Here is a 22,288-nt window from a genome sequence, read left to right on the forward strand (position 1 = left end):
CACCAGTCCTGGATTCAGGAGGACCCGAGTTCAAATTCAGCCTCAGACACTTGGCACTTACTAGCTGTGTGACCCTGGGCAAGTCACTTAACCCTCATTGCCCTGAAAAAAAAAGAGCATATCCCAAGTATTGTGTGCACCAAGAAATGCACACAATATTCTGGAAGTATGGTGATTAGCAAGAGGGAGGCCTGAGAAGGGTAGCTTGATGCTAAAAGTCCCTATGTGAGAATAGGTTAAAGAAACTAGAAATGTTTGGCTCGGATTAGAGAAGAATTGGGTTGGGGAGGGTTTAATAGTTGTCTTCAGTTGTCTGAGGCTTCATCATGTGGAAGAGGGTGTTTAGTGGAGTCTGCTTGGTCGCAGAGAGTAGAGCTGAGAGTAATGGGTGGAAGTTGGAAGGATGTAAACGTGAGCTTGATGAAAGGAAAAAACTACCTAATGATTAAAGCTCTTTGGAGGTGCAATGGGCTGCCTTGAGGGGTAGTGGATTGTCCCCTGAAGCAGAGGCTGGATGACAATTTGTCAGGTATATCGTAGTGGGAATTCTTTTGTTTAAGGGTTGAAATTCATGGCTTCTAAGGTCTCTGCCATAGTTGAAATTCTGTGAAATTATTGTCAAGACTGCATATAGATTTGGGAGCTATCCATTTAGAGGTGATAATTAAACCCATGGGAATATATGAGATCACCGAAAAGAGTGTACATAAAGAGGAAAGGACTTAGTCGAGAATGATAAGGAATGCCCATACTTAGGGAATGTGGAAAAATATATGATGAACTACTGAAGTAAACTAAGAAGGGACAGGCAGGGGGAGAACCAAGAGAGGACAGAAGGGCAGAAGCTGAGGGGGGAGAGAATATTCGAAAGAGGGAGTGGTTAACTGTCCAATGCTGCAGAAAGGTCAAGGAGGATAGGATTGAGAGGCCATTGGATTTAGCAATTAAGAGATTGCTGGTAACTTGAGAAAACAGTTTCAGCTAAATTTCAAGGGCTTAGAGAGTATGGCAGAAGGGGAAAGTGAAGGCAGTGAGGGTAGACATATTTTTCTAGGTATTGAACAATGAAAATAAGATAGCTAGACAGACTAGTAAGGTCAAATGTAACACCCATTCCAAGGCGACTTTCCCAATGTTGACTTATCTGGGGGATATGGAGCCCCAGAGGGCTACTGACTACTACTCATTACATGGTTTTAGGTATAACCCTGAGGGGTTGGGGTTTCCAGTACTGTCCCTTTTTTTTTTTTTTTTTTTTTGGTGAGGCAATTGGGGTTAAGTGACTTGCCCAGGGTCACACAGCTAGTAAGTGTTAAGTGTCTGAGGCCGGATTTGAACTCAGGTACTCCCGACTCCAGGGCTAGTGCTCTATCCACTGCGCCGCCCCCAGCACTGTCACTTTTGAGCCCCCACCAGTGCATTCCACATTTATTTTCAGCCAGACAACTTTTAGCAGGAACATTTATTAAACTGTTGTAGGAAGAACAGTTAGTTGTTATAAAAACAGTCCTCCCAAACTGGGCTACACACTACTCTTTCACACACAAGATCCCTGGGTGAAGGGAGCTCATACTTAAGAGTATAGAAAACTTTAGTGATGAAAGCCCTTTTCTCCCTTTATGGAGTCCTCAGTGGAGTTTCCCTTAAATGTTGTTCTTGACTCTTGAAACTACCTTTCCTCAGTATGTGTCTAGTTTATCTTCAATGTGTCTGGAAGCCCCTGATGCAGTCTGCCATCAACCACTGGCGACACTGATATGGAGTCCAAGAAACTGTATCATGCATATGGCCACAGCCTGGTAAAACCTTCTCTGAAGATAGGCAAAACCAGTTTGAGGGTAACTGATAGGACTCAAACCTATCAGTGAATATGGGGGGTGTCTACCCCAAGCATGTGAAGACTTCCCCCAGCAGAATGGGCAGTTGAGAATAATTTGTTCCAACAGCCACGAAGAGGCACCGTGGAGCGCTTAGAGCTTGGCCAACCACCGAAGATGCCAAGGCCATCCACTGCGTCCTGGGCTATCACCAGTCATTCTGGCTTTTGCCATTAGACTTTAATGACTCTGGAAGAGAGAATGAAGCTAATGACTTTGTGTAGCTCTGCTTCACTTAAATGCAGCCATGCACAAGTCAAGACGTCACTGGTGAGTGATATCATTGGTCCTCTTTGAAAACAAAGGGCAAACAGCTGACTCTGGTGGACACTACCTCCATTGCTAATAGGAACTTCAGACCTTCCTATCTTTTGAAATTAACAGGATTGTTACCTGGTCAGTGGATGTTGTTGTTTGTCCTTCCTCCTTGAAGAGGATCATGACATCAGGGTGATGTTATGACTTGGAGTGGATTTAAGTGAGGGAGGCCTGTGCAAGGTTGTCAACCTCACTCTCTCCTCCAGAACCATCTGGGTCCAATGGCATGAGAAGGTAAAACAGAGAGAGGACATTATCCTCACCCTCTTCATAGATTAATTGATTGGCTCTGGATCAACTTGAGTTTTTAAAACATAGATAGACTCATAGTCAGAAACTGATTCTTTTTTGCCAATCATAGATGTCTATGTGGTACCATTTGCTTTCACCCAGTGACTCAAAACCCTTACAATCTTTTCAAATCGATTAAAGACATTTACAACTAGTTTGCCTTTGATTGATTTATTGTTTCAATCTAGATGACTGGGCCTTCTGAGAGGGCATTAATTAGGGTGAGTGTAATGAAAACTTCTACTCTTACCCCTCCTTTCCCACCAGTGAAACTTTTCTGTATTTGGAAATCAATTGGGATTTTAGAAATCCCATTGCTTTTTTTTTTTTTTTTTAGTAAGGCAGTTGAGGTTAAGTGACTTGCCCAGGGTCACACAGCTAGTAAGTATTAAGTGTCTGAGGCCGGATTTGAACGCAGGTACTCCTGAATCCAGGGCCGGTGCTCTATCCACTGCGCCATCTAGCTGCCCAATCCCATTGCTTTTTAAAAATCCTATTATTCTTTTGTTCAAATGCTTTTTGAGAAGTCCATAGTTCCAAACCTTGGAAAGCTCTTTAGTGATTTAGGGAGGGTCCATTATTGTGCCTCCCCAAGTGCCAAGTCTGAGAAAAAAATCTATATGACACAGTTCAGAAAATTAACATTCTTCCACATTAACAAATAATTGGTTTTGGTTTTGGGGTTTTTTTGCGGGGCAATGAGGGTCAAGTGACTTCCCCAGGGTCATACAGCTAGTAAGTGTCAAGTGTCTGAGGCCAGATTTGAACTCAGGTACTCCTGAATCCAGGGCTGGTGCTCTATCCAGTGCACCACCTAGCTGCCCCCATAACAAATAATTGGTGATAGAATTTAAGAAAAGGGTATCATTTTATGAAATTAATATAGGTTGCCACTTGTTTTATTGCTTGCAGAATGCCTTCCCTCAACACACACACACGCAAAATAAAAATTTTTTTAAAATAAGAAAAAAATTAAGCACCCCTTCCCAAAGGGAAAGTCTAGTTCGGCTGAGCTCCCTGATCATGTGGGGCTCTCTCCATAAGGATTAGGGACCTGAGATTAACTAGAAGTCACCTCCTTATCTTTCAGGTAAGAAATCAAATTATCCTAAATGAAAACTTCCATTTAAATTTTTTTTTTTTTTTTTAGCATATGGGGTAATCCAGTTGGAGGTCTGGATTAGACATCAACCAGGTGTCCCTTTCACACATAAGACAATCCCGCTGGTGGTCCAGACAAAAATTCCTCTGGGTCCCTTCACCATGGGGCACCTGGAATTTCTCCAAAGGATCCTGCCAGTACAAAAGGACTTCCCAATTCACTCTTCACTAGGACAATCAGGTTTAACCTAAAATAAAACAACCCGGAAAAACCCCAAAGAGATCTGAAGCTCCCATGATGGATTAAGCACTTGGGGTTAATTATCCAGGCTTTCTTGGACATCAGGCAAACCTTATCCTAAAAACCCCGAAGTCCATCAGGATCTCAGTCAAGCTGTCTGGGCTCACATTGCAATAAGGGAAGTAATCTGAGTCTGCGTAAAAGAAAAAAAATGAATATTTATGAGCTCTCATAAATATTCCAGGTGAACTGCCAGTACAAGTATTTTAGGGATACAAAATCCATTTTTCTCATATCAGCCTCCATACTTGTAAATGTAATGGGGGTCTGGCACACGTGAAGACCCCATCAGACTTCTCAGCTGATGCAATCCTTCCACATGGAAATTTGAAGCTCTTGATTTCAAGAGAGTCTCAATGATGGATTAGGGAAGTGCCTTGGAGAGATGGGGAAATGCATAGACATTCTGTAACTGGTTCTGGTCTGTTAACCATGGGGCCCAGAAGAGCTTTCTTTCAATTGGTTGCGTGACTGGAACTGGGGACATCTTCAAAAAATGCCTGAGTCAGCTTTGGCCATCTCTCTTCTTGCCATTCGGTGACTCCTTTGCCTGCAGTGTCTGGTGAGAGACCGGGCTGGAGGGGAAAGGCCTCAGAGTCTTCTGCTCATCAAGGCCACAAGGCTCTGAGAGAAATAGGCATCAGTCTCTGTTCTCTGGGTCTGTTTTAGCTGAAGGAAGTGGAGACTGACCCTATGAGTCTAAAAGGCCAGAGGGCACCTTGACCACCCTTAATTCCAGAGATGGGGTTTGTAGCTAGTTCAGCAGTGATGCCCTGAGGAGCAAGGAATGACCCTCTACACCCAAGCCACTGAAAACTGAGAGGGGGACTCATCTAGCAATCACGTTATATCTGGTCCTGAACTTGGTGGGACCAATGCTCTGTAGAGACTGAGCTAAGTTATAAGCCTACACTTCATCCAGAGACTGAGATGATATAGTCAAGAATATGTTCCCAAGGTGATGGGAAAAATGTCTGGACAATAGTTCTGGCTATATTTCTGAGGCAAATATCACTTTGTAAACGCTAATTTATGTTAAGCGGTTAAATGGAACTGGGTCACTAATAATCGGCTCCTAAGAATGCTGAAACACAGCCAGGTGGGGGCTTGAGCTGATTGCAGTAGCAAAAAGCCTCCTCGGTCCCTCAGGATTGTCCCCCAGAACTCTGAAGAACCGAAGTGTCCAGCTGGGCTCTATGAGAGTGATTCAGAATACACCTCACTACATAAAGGATTCAATAATAGAACAGATATTAATACTTGTGCGTTCAAACAAGCAAAGGTCATCTCAAAAGAAGTGGTCTGACTCTCAAAGGGAACACACTAGAAAACAAACTGTCCAATTATTGTCTAAAACAAAAGAGAAAAATGCTTATTTTTCCTCTAGTGGATCCTATTCAAAGTGGAAATTTTCTTCAGTGAGTCCATGCATATTTCCTCACCCTCTGAGCCTGGCAGAGCTATAGCTAAGGAGGCCCCCCAGAAAGGGAGAAAGGGACTTCTAAGAGCCTATGCTTTCTAAGAATTTTGTTTGTGCAAGGGGAGAATATGTCCCCACTTTGGAGGGAATTGTTTTTTATAACAATTATTCTTATTATACCTCCTTAGAAAACATCCCAGCATAGAGTAGGGGGGAGAGAGAGAGAGAGAGCTGACTTTGAAGTCAAGAAGACCTGGATTCATGTTCTGCCTCTGATATACTTAGGTGTGTGACCCTGAGCAAGATCATTTAACCTCTCAGTACTCTAGGCAACCCTTTATGACCATAAGTTTATTTTTGTTTTATTTTATTTTATTTTTTTGCAGGGCAATGAGGGTTGACTTGCCCAGGGTTACACAGCTAGTAAGTGTCAAGTGTTTGAGGCTGGATTAGAACTCAGGTCCTCCTGAATCCAGGGCTGGTGCTCTATCCACTGTGCCACCTAGCTGCTCCCATGTTGTTGTTGTTGTTATTGTTTTGACTGTAAGGTTTTGAGAAAATGCTAACCACCATTGGTAGAGAGAGTTTCTTCATTTAGGGAACTTCCTGTCCCATTCGAATCACAAGTCCAGCTTAAAATCACTCATCCCTAAAAACTAATTAAGTCTGATTTCTAATTAATGGGGAACACACCAATAGGGGCTTTTGAGCAACAATACTAGTAACTCTAGCCCCTTAGAAGCCCGAGGAGGGAAGTAGTCAAGCTGTCTTCTGGGGACTCACTTGCCAATGCAAGTAAGAACTGGGGAATTAGCTGTGGAGGAGATGCTACTCTGGGAAAATTTTAAAGTGTGGAAGATTATATAACTTGTCTAAGGTTCACAGGTCTCTAAGCCAGATTCAAAGTCAGGTTTTCTTATTCCTGAATCTATCCTCCCAAGACCTGGTTTAAGACCCAAATCTAAGAATCCTCAGGTTAGTCTAAGTAATGTACAAGTCTGACAGCCCAAGATTCTGGATTAGCAGTTTTCTAGGAGTCATAATCTTGCCTGTAATTACCTGACAGATAGGTCTAGAAACTCTCCACGCTGGTTATCTTTCTGGTTTGGCTTTTATGTTAATGTCAGGTAATGCTCTCATTGATTCAGGAGGACCCCTGGTACGCTAACAGTGCCCATAGGGGTCAGGTAACATAGAGCCAAACTAGACCGCTAGCTGTTTACACAATTCAACATTTTATTTCCTGCCTCCATATATTTGTGCAGACTTTTCTTCCATACGTGGGCCATTCTGCAACCTCTACTGTGCTCAAAAGCATTCTGTTTTCAGCCTTGTGAATCTGAGTGCTTGGGAAGGACTGGGGTGGGGGGGTCGGGAAGCAGAGGGAAGGATTAAGAGAAACAGATAGGAACACAGACAGAGTAGAATAGAGAGCCTGTCATTGACTGTCTGATGAAGAACCAAGCCTTGGCTTGGGTATGGAATACCTGGATTTAGAGTTGACTCACAGTATGTCACATTAAGGCAAGTCTGTCAAACCCTCTGGTTCCAAATTTTTGCATCTCTTTTAGTGAATCCTCCCCTCCTTCCCCCCTCGCAGTTTTTCCTCCTTTTCTTAGTTGGTATGAGCTGAAAAAAAGATTGTAGCTTGACAAAGAGCTTTGAAAAAGTGTGGGGTGTGTGTGTGTGTGTGTGTGTGTGTGTGTGTGTGTAGAGCTGGGTGCTCAGCATCCAGAGAGCTTTTCTATTCATTTTCACTCTCCAATTCTTTTTACTCCTTCAGACAAGCCTTCTTTGCTGTCCCAAGTGGCTACCTTAGTGTTCAAGTCTACTTTTCTTTGTCCTACTATGGACTCACCACCATTGTGATGGGTGCCCAGTCTGCTATTGTTGCCTTGGCAACTTTAGGGGAAAACCTTTATTTCTTCTTAGTCTGTGAGAGCTAAAAAAATGTGGAAACCAGACTTCAGGTTCAAGCTGCTGGTAAAAGAAAGGAAGAAAACCCAAATGTTCAATATTCCTCTAGTCTGTCTGTTGAACTCAGTGTTGTATAGACTTAATAATAGCTAGTATTTACATGGACTTTTAAGGTTTGCAAAGGGCTTCACATGCTATTTCATTTAATCCTCACAAAAGCCCTGGGAGGTTGGTGCTATTATTACCCCCATTTTACAGATTAAGAAACCAAGGCTGAGAGGTTGATTTCCTAAAGGTCATGCAGCTAGCGTCTGAAACTAGATTTGAATTCAGGTCTTTTAAACTTTGAGTCCAATTCTCTATCCAATGCACCATCTAGCTACCCTCATAATTTATCTAAAAATATTTATTGGATTTAATTCCTGTTATGTTTTGGGTATATTACCTTTGAACCTGTTCTTTCAGAATGGAGGTCCTGGGACAGGATCCAGGCACCGTCTGTTGAATGGAGACAGGTCCCAATGCTGTCAGAGCTCCCTAGGTCTCCTCCTAAATCTCCTGGAGTCCCTGGCCCTTTAGTTTTAATTGGTTTTATTAAATTCAATGCCCATTTTTAATGAGATGGATAATTACATCTAGAGGAGGTCAGGACCATCTCAGTTTGGTGTGCCAGGGTCTTCCAAGCTACTGATTGCCCAATCTGCACTGGTCAAGCAGGAATGGGCATTGGGGAATTGGGTCATGCTGATGATATTGGCTCTCAAATTCAGGGGATCAAAGTGCCAAGTTTCCTAGGCTTTATGACCATATGGAAGAGGAAAAACTCATCTTTGCATGCCCAGAATCTGCATAGGATAGAAGATTGCCTAGGAAATCCATAATCTGAAACTTGCCCCCTTTCTTTGATACTGAAGATGGTATCCCTGGTGGAGATCCAGTGCTTTTTGTCCCTATGTGGGGTGGTCTTAGGGACCTTCCCTTCCCCTTCCCCTTCCCTCCTTCTCTCCTTCCCCTTCCTTCCTTTCCTTTCTTCCTTTTCATCCCTATACACAAAACAAAAGAGTATTGCACCTGAAAACATATCACTCTATTGTATATAGATTGCATTTACTTTTTTAAAGACAATAAATTCAACATGTTAATTTCAAAGCTGTCCTGCTTGTCTGTGTCTCTTTCAAAACCTTCTGTGTATTTTCAAAAATGCTATAATGATCCTGTTCTCTTTCTTTACTTCTTTTATTTGGCATCCCTGCCTCTAGTCTCTCCCAAATCCCCATTCCCCAATTAAAAACAAGAAACAAACCCACCTTGTCACAAACAATCATAGAGAAGCAAAACAATCCATGTTCAAAAATGTATATCTCTATCTCCCTGTCAAGTCCCCCATCTTCAGCTTATATTCTATCTTACATGGATAAATGTAAGATAATTTGAAGAGGGAGGGCACTAACACCTAGGCAGATGATGAAGGGTTCTCTGTAGGAAGGGGCTAGTGCACTTGACCTAAGACTTGTAGGAAGCTAAGGATGCTGAGCAAGGAAGGTGAGGAGGGAGTGCATTTTTCAGCAATAGTTGACAGTCTTTGCAAAGAGTACCAGAGAGGGGAGGTGGAACTAACCAGACCAGTGTGCCTGAAGGGGAGTGTTGTGAAATGTTTGGAAAGAGAGGCTGTTGCTTTTTCATGTCAAGATGGAGAGTTTGTATTTTAGAGACAATAGGGAGCTACCGAAGTTTCTTGAGCAGAGGAATGACATGGTTGGATCTGTGCTTTAGGAAGATCATTTTGGCAACCGTTGTAGAGGTTGGATTGTAGAGGGGAAAGATTCTTTCTATTCGACTCTTTTCCTCTTCTCCCTTTATTTTCTCCCTTCCACTGGGGATTTAAAAATTATTTATTTCCTTTTATTCCTTTTGCAACTTTTGGTTAATATTACTGTGGCCTCATCAAAATGTGTCTCACAGGATGTGAAAATTTACTTAACACTTTAAACATTCCTTAAATAAGAAGCTAGATGAAGACTCTCTGCTGACCTTGACTCCTTGGCAATCAGCCTATTTGTGTAACCTCTAAATGTAGTTTAATCTGTAACCTGACTTAGTTTACCCATAAAGTTTTGTGCTGTCTAAGTTTGTTCAACTTTTATGACATTGAGGGAAGTGTGGAATTATGGCTCCATCGTCTCTTTAACTTTTACAGCCTAAGAGGAATGCACAAGATTGCAATATGTAAAAGAATTATTTCTCTGTCACTCGGACGTAATTTTGCCTATAAGAGGGCTTGTGAGAATCTTAATAGGGTTTCAGGCTTTTCCTGAGGCCTGAACCTTTGCTTGAACACAATAATAAAACCCGGGTTTTTATCTCTATAATTTCCGTGTTGTGGTAAATATATTTTGGCAGCAGTTGCATACCACATGAACTCAGGGAGGAGATTTTGTTTGTTTGTTTAATCCTTTCCTCTATTTTTTTCTCCAGGTTTTGCCTTGTATTTCTCTCTGTCTTTGCCCGCTTTTCTCCATTTCTCTTTTTTTGTATTTTTCCCCATTTCCCTTTCCTATTTTTCTATCTCCCTGTCCTTCCCTCAGCCTACCCCTTCTTTTTCTCTCCCTTTCCCCCATTGGCTTTCTTATTTCTACCTTTCTTCTTTCCTGCCACCTCTCTCAGCCTCTCCATCTTTTCTCAGGTAGTATGGGCTTGATTCCAGGTGGGAATGGTTTGCAGCTCTGTAATTGACATAGGCTGGTGCCTTGGGGTTGGGCAGGAGGTGAAGGCAATGAGTAGGGAGAAGGAGGAAAGGGGCCAGTGGAGCCATTTCAGTTCGAAATCTCCTTAAATGGAGGGGGAAATGAGGCCTCTGAAGAACCAAAGCTGGGATTTAGGAAAGCCTCTCTTTTTCAATTTTCTTTCTTTTTTGTTTTTAAGGAAAGCCTTTCTACACTGGCTGCTGCCCCCCAGCAACATGAATTCCAGACTGTCTGGGTCTTCTTATTGTCTGCCCAGTTTCCAGTGCAATTCGATCCAATCCAATAAATATTTATTGAATGCCAGATATGTGCAGGAGATCTTGTGCCCTATCAAAATAAGGTCATAAGTGGGGCAGCTAGATGGCACAGTAGAAAAGGCACCGGCCCTGGATTCAGGAGGACCTGAGTTCAAATTTGAGCTCAGACACTTGACACTTACTAGCTGTGTGACCCTGGGCAAGTCACTTAACCCTCATTGCCCTGCAATAAATAAATAAATGAATGAATGAATGAACAAACAAACAAACAAATAAATTAATTAATTAATAAAATAAGGTCATAAGCTCATCTGATCTTAGATCTAGAATGGAAGGGAATAGGTATTAAGTGCCTACTATGTGCCAGGCACTGTGCTAAGAACTTTACAAAAATTACCCAATTTGATCCCCACAACCCTGCAAGGTAGGAGCTATTATTATTCTCCTCATTTTATAGTTGAGGAAACTGAGGCAGACAGAAGTGACTTACCCAGGATCACACAGCTACGGAGGGCCTGAGGCTAGATTTGAACTCAGATTTACCTGATTCCAGACCCAGTGCTCTATCTAGCAGCCTAGCAGTAGAGGTCATCTATTCTAACCCCCTCATTTTACAGATGAGGAAACTGAAGCCCAAAGAGGCTGTGGTTACAGAGGTGGTAAGTGGGAGTGGGATTTGAACTCAGGTCTCTCCTGTTGACTCCGAGTTGAACATTCTGATTTCACTGTTTGTAACCACATTGTCTTTCTGTAGCGTCGTTGCAAGCATCCGTTTGCATCGACTCTAACCTCACCCCCATCTCTGCTGTGGGCTAAATAGGAGGAGAAAAATGGGCGGAAATTGCAGAGAAGCCCTTCCTAACAATTAGAGCCATTCCAAAAGGGCCCCAGCTACTTTGGGAGGCAGGGGGTCAATGGGCTGAACGCTACTGGAGGTCTTCTGGCCAAGACCGAATGGCCGCGTGTCTGGGATGTGGCCAGAGGATTTCTAAGGTACAGGTGGACCTAGAAGGTCTCTGGGGTCCCTTCCACAGCTCTGAAATTGTGTGGTTCTGTGAATGGGGTATACAGAGGGGCCAGTGAGATTTAGGTCAAACAGGCAAATGCTCGGATAGGGAAGTAAGTGCACAAAGGAAAGCTCTGGAATTCCTTTTTCCTGAAGGTTTTTAAGATGAGAAACTCTCCCTGCCTTGTCTGTGCTGGGGGAGGAGCTCCTGTGCCAGGAAGCAGGGAAATGGCTAGGAAGGAAGGCTGAAGAGCCCTGCGTGCTCTTAGGAATGATTGAATCGCAGCCCCTCCCATCTGCCCAGATGTCTGTCTGATTGAACAGCGAGTCCCCAAGAAGCCTAAGCCTTCCTGGCCTGAGTCCAGTGTTGCAGGGAAAGAGAGGGATGAGAATGAGGCTGGGGGGGCGGGGGAGGGGGGGCGGAGGTTGGGGGTTGGGGGAGGAATTGACGGTGGGAGGGCCTAGAGTCCCTGAAGCTCTGCAGGCCAATGGCCCTCCCTCGCCATTTAATTAGCTAATGTCTGGCGAGACCAGTGCTGCTGAAAAGCCCTTTACAAATGTTGAGCACAGTTTCATTTCCAAGACCTGCCAAGAATATATTTACAGATGTGAGCAAAAGGTCACCATGACTGGGGCTGGGTAGACTCATCCCTGGGCCCTGGGTAGAAGGCTGGGATGCGGGATGGGAGATGGAGGATGGGGGAGGGGAAGGAGCACTGGGGTGGTCTAGGGAGATCAGGGGCATGGACACCTGGGGTCTGGATTCTCCGGCTGCTCTGCCTCGGCCAGGCATTCTTGCCTCATTCTTAGGTCATATATCTCAGTGCTGTGCCCCTCGCCCTTCCCCCACCACAGCCGGCAGCTTCTGGGGCTGGGAGGATGAGGAATCATTTGGAGCTCTCGCCATATAAGGAAGGTGATAGCATTTCCCATCCAGTGAGACCCTCGGTGGACGAGTCTGCTCTCTCCTTAGTGGGGGTAAACAGCTTTTCTAATAAGCCCTTAATGGACCCATCTACAGTGATTACTTGCCTGGCACAGAAATTCTTACTTATCCAAAGGGATGAAGGATTCTTTGTGAAACCAGTTAGTGGAGACTGGCTGAAAGCCCAGGGGGCAGAAGTGGATTGTCTGAGGTCCCAGAACCTGCCAGAATCAAGCCCCCTCTTCCCCTCCCCTCTAAATTCTCTGCTATCCATATAGAATTGACTTTCTCCTTGTTTAGGCAGGATCTGGCCTTTAGGGCAGGGAAGGCCTGCGTGGAAGGGGAGAGGGTTCTGACATTCTCTATAACCCCAAGGCCTGCTCCTTTCTAGTGCACATGATTGATTAAAATGAGGGCATCTGAGGGCGAACATAATTCAATTCAACAAACATTTATAAAATGTCCATTATATGCAGGGCACTGTGCTAGGTACTGGGAAAACAAAATCTTTCTCTCCCTCTCCCCCCTCCCTCCCCAACAGTCCAGGCCCGCAAGAAGTTTATGTGTACACGAGAAAATAGGCCAGCTAAGCTGATGCAGTGAATAGAGTGTCAGGCCTGGAGTCAGGAAAATTCATCTTCATGAGTTCAAATCTATCCTCAGATACTTACTAGCAGTGTGACCCTGGGCAAGTCACCTAACCCTGTTTGCTTCACTTTCCTCATCTGTAAAATGGACTGGAGAAGGAAATGGCAAACCCCTCTGGTACCTTTGCCAAGAAAACCTCAGATGGGCTCACAAAGAGTTGAACATCACTGAACATCAACAACAAATGAAATCTTTAAAAATTAGATAACTATTTCAATATAATTTGTTTTTCTTTATGATCCTCTATACTTTATTGTGTATTTCAAAAGCTTATTCTGAGAAGAATAAGTTTCACCAGATTGCCAAAAGAGTCCACAATCCAAAAAAAGGTTATGAACTCCTTTGCCATATATCCTGTAGTACTTGTGCGGTGCACATGCACACACACGCGCACACACACACACACACACACACACACCACTCCAATGTAAGATGCAGTGTAAGAGCAGGGACCACTTAACACTTTTGTTTTTGTAACCTTAGACCCCAACACAGTGCCTGGCACACAGTAAGAACTAAGTTCTTGTTGCTTGTTGTTGATTAATATGAAATAAGACTGAAAAAGTAAGTAAGACAGATTGTAGATGGGCCTCAAATGCCGGGCTGAGGGTTAGATTCACTAGGGAAGCCGTCAAAAGTTTTGTGTGTCAATGTGTGTAAATAGGGGGATGTGGCTGGATCAATTTTAGGAATATCAACTTAGCAGCTGTATGGAAGACAGATTAGAGAGAGGAGAAATTGGAAGTAGGGAGACCATTGGGAAGCTATGGGTAATAGTCCAGGCAAGAGGTAAAGAAGGCCTGAACTAGAGTAATGAAAAAAATGAAGGTTTATTTCCACCTGGTCAGTTGGAGAAAACCAAAAAGGACAGCGCTGGTGAAGTAGATGGAGTGCTACACATGGAGTCAGAAAGACTCATCTTTCTGAGTTCAAATCTGGCCTCAGACACTTACTAGCTGGGTCAACCTAGACAAGTCACTTAACCCTATTTGCCTCAGTTTCCTTATCTGTCAAATGAGCTGGAGAAGGAGACGGAAAACCAATCCTGTATCTTTGCCAGGAAAACCCCAAATGGGGTCACTAACAGTCAGACATGACTGAACAACAGCAACACCAACATCCCCCCGCTTTACTTCCCATTCTGGTCTCAATTCCTCCTGGCTTCCTTCCAGAGCTCAGGGGCCCCTGTGTGTCATAGGTTCATAATCAGTCTAATAAAAATCATTAGTCCTTGAAAAGCATGACATGAAAGGAGTCCAGTCACTCTCCCCTTGAGAGGAGTTGAGCTGAACACAGCTGGGAGGGGAGGGAACCCTGAGATGCCTCAGGGAGGCCAGGGTTGTTACACATAAATGTGCATATAGACACCAAGAGGCATGCTCAGCATTTGTCCTCATAATGCAGCATGAGCATCCCTCCCCAGGGGACTTAGAGGCTGAGGTCAGAGATCCTAGGAAGAACTTTGTGGGGGAGGGGCAGCTAGGAAGCATCACAGATGGAGGGCTAGGCCTGGAGTCAAGTACAGCTAAGTTCAAATTTGACCTCAAACACTAACTAGGCAAATCACTCTCTCAACCTCAACGTCCTCATCTTTAAAATGAGAATAATAATGGCATCTACTTCTCAGGGTTATTGTGATGATCAAATGAGATAACAGTTATAAAGCATTTAGCAAGGTGCCAGGCGCATAGTAAGTGCTATATAAATATTATTATTATTACCACTAGCTGTGTGACACTGGGCAAGTCACTCAGCCTCTATCTCAGTTTCCTCATCTGTAAAATGGGAATAATAATGGCGCCTGCCTTCCAAGGTTGTTATGAAGATCAAGTGGGACAACAATTGTAAAACATTTAGTACAGTGCTTGACATATAGTAAGTGCTATATCAATGTTAGTTGTCCCTGTTGTTGTTGTTATATCAAGTTAGTGGTGTGAGAGGAAGCAATTTTGCCTAGCTTACTTACCCAATATACCTCTTCTACAACAACCTGGAAAACATGAAAGACCAAATTCTGATTAGAAAGCCAAGAAGAGGGGCAGCTAGGTGGCGCAGTGGATAGAGCACCGGCCCTGGAGTCAGGAGGACCTGAGTTCAAATCTGGCCTCAGACACTTAACACTTACTAGCTGTGTGACCCTGGGCAAGTCACTTAACCCCAACTGCCTCACTAAAAAAAAAAAAAAAGAAAGAAAAAAGAAAGCCAAGAAGATGTCACACTGAATCATTTTTCTAAACCAGGGCAGCTTGGAAAGGCAGACGGAGAGGTCTGTGGGCACTCAGGTGGGTGAGTAGCAGGAAGGACAGGGAGCATTCCTGTGCCCAGGGACAGAAAGGGGCCTGAGACACTGAGCCAGAGCAGGAAGCACCAGGGCAGAAGGAGATCCTGGGGATCCCTAAACTAGTGCTGGGTACAGGAATGGGGGCCATCTGTCACCTGTTACCCAGTTCCAGGTCACAGATCCAGGAAGGAGAGGAGTGAGCAAGTTGGGACCCTCACTGAGTACTAAGTACAGAACTTAGTTCCAGAAACACAGTCATGTAGCAACTCAGATCTAGCTGTTAGCCCAGAACATAAACATGCAGTGGAATAACCAGAGCAGGTATCTCAAGCCAAAGAGGAACCAGCAGTTCAGCTGCTCTAAACCTGCAGAAACTCCCAGCAGGCAAACTATGACTGAGTCCAACAGCAGTCTGTGGAAACTGAACCACTAACAAGCTATCAGACTTAAATTTGGGTCAGGAGCTTGTAGAAATCAGGCCAGGAAGGCTGTGAACCCTTATCACAGCACTTTGGGAGCAATGAAAACATGTAAGCCCCCAGACTAAGCTATGAAAGAAGAAGGACTTAAAAGGCCAGATGCTCAGGCCAGACATCCCCTCACTCCCACCCCCAGCTCAACACTAACATAAAATCCAGAGACAAGGAGTATGCTGGAATAATGAGCAAACAAAAAAGAACTTGACCATAAAGAACTACTAAGGTAACAGGAAGGTTCAAGACACAAATACAGAAGAGAATGACTTGAAACATCTTTTTTTTTTTTTGGTGAGTCAATTGGGGTTAAGTGACTTGCCAGGGTCACACAGCTAGTAAGTGTCAAGGGTCTGAGGTCGGATTTGAACTCAGGTCCTCCTGAATCCAGGGCCGGTACTCTATCCACTGCACCACCTAGCTGCCCCGACTTGAAACATCTAAAGGCAAAACCTCAAAGAAACATGCAAAAACAAATCCAACAAGAATTCCTAAAAGAGTTAAAGTTGTTTAAAAGAGCAAAAACATTTTTTTAAACCAAATGAGAGTGATAGAAGAAGAAAGAGAAAAAAATGAGAGCTATGCAGGAAAGATATGAAGAGAGAAGTAACATCTTGGTAAAAGAGGTACAGACCTTATTGAAGAAAATAACTCCTTAATAATTAAAATTGGGCAAATGGAAGCTAATATCCCAATGAAACATCAAATAATAATGAAACAAAGTTAAAAGACTAGAAAAATAGAAGAAAATGTGAAATCTGATGGGAAGAACTTCCTATCCTAGGATGCAGTAGATGACCTTGGTGTCTTTGACGTCTGACCAAGTTCTAAGTGCTCCACAGCACCCACTTCAGCCACCTTCATTGCCATTGGAACAAATTGTTCTCATCTGCCTCTCACACTAGGGGAAGTCTTTACATGCCTGGAGTAGACATCTTCGTAACTCACTGACAGGTTTGAGGCCTGTTGTTGCCTTCACCCTGGTTTAGCCTGTCTACTGAGATGGTTTTACCAGGGTGTAGCCACTGCACATGCTATAGCTTCTTGGAGCCACAGGCAAGAGTTGGGTGACAGGTGGACCCCAAAGATGTATGAGCAGCCCTAAGAAGGGTTTTAGCGGCCTTTACATCAGAGGTTCTAGCCCTCCCTGAATACCCCATACCTCAATAGCCTCTTTAGATGGTTAATGTAGCCATTTTGATAACCACTGAGTAGTTGACTTAATAAAACTATTTTTAAATGTTTACATTTAATTTGCACATCATATTCAAATACACAGCAAGGTCCTGTTAACATCCCTAGTGTGCATCCCAAAGGAAAAGAAAAAGTGAACAGAGGGCATAGGGAGGAATGGGACAAATTTTCCAGAGGGCAAAGGGGCTTATGTTCTTGGCAACGAATATTCTCCTTCTTAGGACCAGGAGAAAAACAGCCTTGGTCCTTAGCTCATGCACATCCTCTGTTCAGTGGCCTGGCTACCTGGGACTAAGTAATAGATAGAGGAGAGAAAAATGTCAGCTTCCTTTCTTCAGGCATGACTCAATGGAAGAATCAGGGGTGGGAAGGAGGAAAAGAGCCAATCTTACTTTATAACGGGGAGCTCTGGGCTATTTAACATTTGTCTTTGACCCTATGCTGCTTTATCGTTTTTATTAATGATTTAGATCAAGGCCAAGATGGCGTGCTTATTAAACCGGCAAGTGACACAAAGCAAAGCAGGGTAGCTACCACGTTGGATGACAGAGTCAAGGAGATTTCAATTCAAAGCTAGAATGTGTTTTTCGTTCTAATTTCAATTCCAAATTGAATGTAAGTAGATAAAAATTAAATAAGATAAATGTAAAGTCTTATTCTTGGGCTCAAAAAGTCAGCTTCGTAAGTGCAAGATAAAGCAGGTATGATTAGACAGCAATTTGTCTGAAAAAACCCTGCAAGCTCAATCTGAGTCAACAATGTCATATAAAAGCCCCCCAAACCTCATTTGGTTTTAGGTTACATTAAAGAAAATATCATGTTTGAGACTAAGGAGACCAGAGCCCTGGCATACCCTCATCAAGTAATACTATTCTGTTCAATTCCAGGTGCCACATTTTAGGAAGAACATTGACAACACAGAGAATGTCCAAGATGGTGTTGAAGGGCCTTGGAATCATACCCATATGAATATCTAGGTTGAAGTAACTGGGGATGGGTTTTTTTCCCCTTGGGAAGATGTGATTTAGGAGGGGATATAATCACTGCATATATTAGAAGGGTTGTTAATATGGAAGAGGGATTAGATTTGTGCTTGGCCTCAGGATAGAGCTGGGGAAAATGAATGGAAGTTGCAGAATGGCAGATTTGGGATTGATGTCCAGAATAATTTTCCAACAATGAAAGCTCTTTGAAAGGGGAATAGGCTGCCTTGGAAAGTAGTGGAGGTCTTTATTGGCGGTCTTGAGCAAAGGCAAGATTAACACTTGTTGGGCATATTGAAGAGGGGATTATTATTCAGTAATGGGTCAAATGGGTCAGAGACTGAGGTCCCACCAAAAAAAAAAGAAAGAAAGAAAATGATGTCCCTTCCAACTCTGAGGGTGATAGGAATAGAAGTCTCTAAGGGCATGCTAAAAATAAACCTGCTTGGCGAAGTGGATAAATCACTGGCCCTGGAGTCAGGAGGACCTGAGTTCAAATCCGGCCTCAGACACTTGACAGTTACTAGCTGTGTGACCCTGGGAAAGTCACTTAACTCTCATTGCCCTGCCAAACAAAAACAAACAAACAAAAAACAAAAATGAAAATGAACTTGCTTGGTTTTTTTTCTCCCTTAATTATCCAAAGTGAAAAGGGAGCTTTGGAGTATGGGTGAGGACTGAATTAATCATCAAGAAAGTTCTGTAAGTAATCAATGGGATTTCTTACCCCACCTCAACCCAGTTCAGCCCTCATGGTCAGTACTCACTGACTCTTGAGAGATATCAAAAGACAGGTGTCTACCAGCCTCTCCCTCAGTGACATCCTGCTTTTTTCTACTTCCTTTGTGAGTTGCCAAGTCAGTTTCCTCATCTATAAAAAAAGGGTTGGACTAGGTGACCTCTAAGTTTCCTCCAAACTCTAAATCTATGATCCTGGCTTCCTGAGAAGGTAATAAGGACAGGAGGGCTTCTGGGAAATGTCACCTGTTTGGCTGGGGGGCAAGAATACCTCCCTGAATTTAATTGAACAAAACCTTACAGCTCCAAATAATCGGGCAGATGGTTCAGAGGCTCAGGCCATTGCCTCTCTGTCTATCCTGAGAAAATGACAAGTAATATAGAGCCTCTCCCTGCTCTTGAAAGGCCTCAATGCTCTGCTAGGAAAGCCTGCCAACACAGAACCATAACTTGTTCATTCATTTTTCAGTCGTGACTGACTTTTTATGACCCAAATGAGGTGTTCTTGGCAAAGATACTGAAGTAGTTTGCTATTTCCTTATCCAGCTCATTTTACAGATGAGGAAACTGAGTCAAACAGGGTTAAGTGACTTGCTCAAGGTCACACAGCTAGTGTCTGAGGCCAGATGTGAACACAGGAAAATGAGTCTTCCTGACTCCAGGGCCCAGCGCTCTATCCACTACACCACCTAGTTGCCCCAGAACCATAACTAGCCCCAGGTAAATGAGGCTCTGCCCCACTGTACCAACATCCATCAGGGGCAAGTTTTCTCTTTTCAGTGACTATTGTCTGGTGGCCTTGTGATCCAGAGCAGCTTCTGTCACCAGGCGCCTGTTGCCATGGTGCCCCTTTTCTGGATTCACATTCTCTTTCGCATCTTGGTGAGGGCAAGGACTGGAGCACTCCCTCCGAATGCTTGATTGTATTCTATAGTTGAATTGTTTCCTGGGCCATTATCCACCCCACCTTGCAACCAGGACACCCCCCAAAAAGATTTTTAGTCATGGCTCCATTCCAATGTCAGTGCTTCTCTATCTGTCCCGCCTCCCTCCCGCCCCAGTCATTGAAGACCTAAACTCAATCCCAGCTTCATCTCTGTTCTCTCCACCATCTGTCATGGGACAAATGAGGACAGGGCAGGAAGCATGGCTTGGGAAAGGGGATGAGCTAGAGGGGCCTCTATCACCCCCCAGGGATACAGGAAGATTAGGCAAGGATCTCAAGCTTGAACACTTACAGGTAGCATTCAGGATTGAAAACTGATTTATAGGCTGTAGGCAGGCAGGAAGGAGGAAGGTGGAGAGCGCCTTGTGTGTGAGGCTGCCTTGTTGTGCAGCCGTAATTATATATTACATTGAACTGTCCTTGCAACACTCTGAAGGGCAGTGGCAATGAAACAGTAAATCAACCCTTCCTGACGCCACCCATAGCTCACCTTTCTGTGACATGGCCCTGGAGCCCGGGACTGACATCCTCCCCCTTATCCCCCCTTTCCTCACTGAAACAGCATCTCTCCCATCCCTCTCCATCCTCCCCCTCCTTCCTCTACCCCTCATTCTCAGGGAGCTAGTCGGGGGTGGGGTTGGGGTGGGGGTGAAGGAAAGCACAGAGAGCCTACTTCTCAACCAATCGGAAATATGGGGTGGGTGTAAACCTGAGGCAGTTTCATTGGCTGCCTGTCTTTCTGTCTCTGGCAGTTTATTGGACACTCGTGTCCTTTGATGTCACAGTTTATCTCTCCCCTCACATCCATCCTAGTGGGGACTCATGAGTATGTGCTATTGGAATCTGGAAGTCCACATTTCTTTTTTTTGGTGCAGGGGACCCAAATCTCTTCTTCCATCCCCCCTGCTAGGGGTCTCAATAAAATGGAGAGTAAGCTTCCCAGGACATCCAAAACAGGGTACCTAAAACACACCAACTCCTCCAGGAAGCCCTCTCAGATCTATTAGGATACAGGAAAAGTTTCCCTTTTCCCGGTGCTATCTGGGAGCAGGATCCCTGGACAAACATTGTTACTTTGGATGCTCATGATACTGTCCTCAAGCAGACCCCCTGGAACTTGGCTAGGACTATGCGGTCACAGGAGAGTGATTAAGGATAGTCCCAATTATTTTGTACAAAGTATATAGCATTCATAAGGTTGTGTTCCCAGGGTTTCTCTACCCCAGGCTCTAGCAGATGGGAGACTGTGGATGCTGGGAAATGTGTATATTATTATGCAAGTTGTATTCATGAGTACATTGTGTATAGGTTGTTTGTGTTATGGTCTAGATATACAAAATATATATATGTGTGTATGCATATGTACATATATATGTGTGTATCTATCTCTATCTCTATCTCTCTAATATAGATACATATTCTCTCTGTTGTGTATCATAAGCGAATATGGATGTGTAACCCATCAGTGAGGCAGCTTTTCCCTGAGTACTTAGTATTGTCACATAGCCTGAGGTCATGAAATAGTGGAATTCCAGAACTGATACTCTAGAGATCATTTTGTCCAAAGCTCTCTCTGGATAGGCCAGCACAAAGCACAAGGACCAGCTGTCCCAGACAGAAAGGTCTCTCTCTATCCTGGCATCTTCTCCCCCATTGGACTGTGAGCTACTCAAAGCTGGACCATCTTTTGAGACTTTCATTGCATTCTCAATGCTTCGCATAGTGCCTGGCATATAGTAGGTGCTTAATAAATGCTTACTGGCTGGATGACTGACAGATGGACAGGCTCTTGGAAATCTGCCTTTTTTTGAAACTTACTGTTTCAACTAGATTGCCTATGTAGGCACTTAGGAAAAGCTTGTTGATTAATCGTTCATTGTAAAATTCTTCTCTGTATAAGGAATAAGCTAGGTACCCCAGGGGAACAAGGTCTTCATCTCCCCTCCCCCTCCCCCAGCCCCTGTCCCACTCTCCCTGTCCTCTGCCTGATACTAATTATTCCTGTACAGGACTCACTATTTATTTTGGCTGGTGGTTCATTTGCATATCATTTACATAATGTTAATATTCATACTCATGTATGGGAACTCTTCCTTGCCTCTAGTTTAAGCCAGCACGACTGAATACCAAGCAAGGCTGAAGAGTATCCTCTAGGAAATACTAAGGGGAAGCAGGGATGGCAATCATTTGGGGAGGGTGAGAGTGGAGAGTTAGAGGGTGGACAAGAATAGCCTTAGGCTCAGTTTCTTTTAAAAAAAAATACAATTCTAAAAGTTTTATGAATGACTTTGGTTTTATCCTATAGTTATTTTCCAGTGTCTCCCCTCCCCCAGAAACCTCCCTTGTTACAAAGAAAAAACAGTAAAGGAAAATGAATGCAACAACCATCTATGATACATATACAGTATTCTGCATCCATAGACTCTCACCTCTCTAGTAAGAAGACAGAATTGTGTTTCATCATCCATGGAACTCAGTTTTAAGAAGATCCTGCCCCACTCAGATTATTCTTGCTTGTGGTTCTCAACAGCTCTCATTTTCCTTGTGTTGCCTCCCAAGAAAGTACTGGGACATATGGCACCATGATTTCAGCAGTGAAATATGGGCAGCTGGGTGGCGCAGTGGATAGAGCACAGGCCCTGGAGTCAGGAGGACCTGAGTTCAAATCTGGCCTCAGACACTTAACACTTACTAGCTATGTGACCCTGGGCAAGTCACTTAACCCCAATTGCCTCACTAAAAAAAAAATACTGCAGTGAAATATAACAATAATGCCACAGAGGTTCTCAGATCCTCTTCCTCTTCTCTGTGTCTGACCCTGAGAGAACCAGTCCTCTGCCCTGTTTGCAGGCCCAGCTGGATTAGTTT

At 43.9% G+C, this 22,288-nt stretch overlaps 1 pseudogene; it reads left to right on the top strand.

The window, feature by feature from the left end:
- Nucleotides 1-11,151: 11,151 nt before the first annotated feature.
- LOC122743549 overlaps nt 11,152-22,288 on the top strand; it is a 106,511-nt pseudogene continuing 95,374 nt past the window's right edge.

This window comes from Dromiciops gliroides, chromosome 2, assembly GCF_019393635.1.
Source record: "Dromiciops gliroides isolate mDroGli1 chromosome 2, mDroGli1.pri, whole genome shotgun sequence".
In the NCBI taxonomy this organism is placed as follows: domain Eukaryota; kingdom Metazoa; phylum Chordata; class Mammalia; order Microbiotheria; family Microbiotheriidae; genus Dromiciops; species Dromiciops gliroides.